The following is a 2,500-nucleotide window of genomic DNA, read 5'->3' as shown; positions in this document are numbered from 1 at the left end:
ACTAGGCAGCTCCTAGCGTAGCTGGGATTTAATTCTTCATTCCAGCCACATCCAGGCTACTTTATTCATCTCTGTGAGTTACCACCAAGCAGCCAAGGGGGCTGAGGTGACCATTATTGATAAAAGAGATTTGAAACCCAAGCCTCTTGTGACTCTAATGTCGATAGTAAGCTCTCGATATCCAACACGACCCCCAAGTCCGTCTGCACGAATCGCAATATCACACGTTGGTATGAAAAGAGGATTATCAAGTATAAAAAAGAGAATCTGTCACATCATGCTAGTTGTCTGAAAAGGGACTCGTCACGCTAAGCTCGTATGCAAATTTGTCTTTATTTATTTATTTTTTTCTTTTGCTCGTTTTACTTTTTCTGTCACTCTCATTCCTTGGGCGCTTTCGGATGGCACGACTATCGATGGTAAACATATCAAAAGTGTTTCAATCGAAGGCTGGGGATTTCTTAGGGATTAAATTTAAATTTATGATATATGTGACCCACTTCTAACAAGCCACATTAAACGAAACAAGATCACTTTAAAAAAGAATATATATATATATATATATATATATATATTTATATACATATATACATATATATACATATATATATATATATATATATATATATATGTATGTATGTATGTATATATGTATGTATGTATATATATATATGTATGTATGTATGTATGTATGTATGGGTTTATTTAAAACGCAAACAAGACAAAATCTCTAAGTGTGCACATATTGTTCCTTGTCTCATAAAGGGTTAATAATTCGAGTTAAGGGCTGAAAGCAACCTTGAATCCTTTTGAAGAGGAAAACTGCCGTCAGACGGTTATTATCAGATTAGAAAGCGTCAACTGAGCGAGTTAGGTGACAATAGACTCGGATCCTTATTCAACTCTTCCGTCAAATTGACACGCTTGGTTACAAATGGCTAAAACCACACGATTTTATTCGGTTTTGAGAACTTAGATAGATCGAAGGTGAGAGCCGAAGATTACACTGTCACCTACACCTGTGGCAGGAAACGGGTGAGAGCGATAAAGATGGAAGCAAAGGTGATGTCCCCGATTGTAGTAATTAGACTTGGGTCGAGTGCGAATGCCAGTAATCAGGGACTCCCTTGGCTTAAAGCATGTAGGCGTATGTGCGTGTGTATAGCAAGAGTCTAAGTGTCATGTGGACACGTGTCAGTGAGTAGCGGCCGGTCTGCGGCCGATCATCACCGTGGAATGACATCGTCAGCGGCGGCGCGGCGGGGCGGAAAGCGCGAAGTGAGGACTCAATGTCATATCATCAGAACGAGGCAGATTACAGACCGGGACCGACGGAAAAAGGTTCATGGTAATCGCTTCTCAAGCCATGGGAGTAGAGTAGCTATAATCACGATGATCTCTTCTTTTTTATATACATATATCATTCTCTTTCTGTGCTCTTGTTTCCTTTAGATCTTTCAATTGTTTTCTTACTTAAGAGAAGTGATCTCACGGCTTTGTCTGGTTAAGTTGTTCTTTATTGTTGATCTTAGAAATGTACTACTCAAGCTCTCTCTTTCCTCCTTTCCCTCCTCTCTCTCTCTCTCTCTCTCTCTCTCTCTCTCTCTCTCTCTCTCTCTCTCTCTCTCTCTCTCTCTCTCTCTCTCTCTCTCTCTCTCTCTCTCTCTCTCTCTCTCTCTCTCTCTCTCTCTCTCTCTCTCTCTCTCTCTCTCTCTCTCTCTCTCTCTCTCTCTCTCTCTCTCTAATCGCCATCATCTCGACCTTCGCCACAAGTAACGACGCCTTAACAATAACTTCAAATCTTTCACCCACAGTTAGGGTAGACTTATGTAATAAGATATTTGAGGATCTGCATAGTTGGCAGGTAGACTGTATATAGGGACAGACATTCACACACAGACAAACAGACAGATAGACCGACAGGCAGAGAGACAGTCAGATAGACAAACAGACAAACAGAGATATACATGCACACATACATGCATACATACATACATACATACATACATACATACATACATACATACATACATACATACATACATAAATACATACATACATGCATACATACATATATACATACATACATACATATATACGTACATACATACATACATACATACATACATACATACATACATACATACATACATACATACATACATACATACATACATACATACATACATACATACATACATGCATGCATACAGACAGACAGACATATAGACAGACAGAAAGAAACCTTCCTCTCGAACAGACATAATTTTCTTTCCCGACACCACATCGGACCTTCACAGTCTGAGCCCATACCACCCGATCGGTGTGGTCCCAGTGTCCCACTTCCGGCTCGGGATCCCAAAAATCTACGATGATATCACGCCGGACGTCAGGATAGGGACGGACGACGTGCACCAGCTGTCTCCTCTTGCAGCCTCTAGCTGGTTATGGAAGGCCCTGTGTCCTCTAGGCACGGCCGCTGATCCACTTTTACTCAACC

Source organism: Oratosquilla oratoria, chromosome 16, assembly GCF_046742065.1.
Source record: "Oratosquilla oratoria isolate Oo_2021 chromosome 16, ASM4674206v1, whole genome shotgun sequence".
NCBI lineage: Eukaryota > Metazoa > Arthropoda > Malacostraca > Stomatopoda > Squillidae > Oratosquilla > Oratosquilla oratoria.
The sequence above is the reverse complement of the archived record's forward strand: the minus strand, read 5'-3'. Positions refer to the sequence as shown.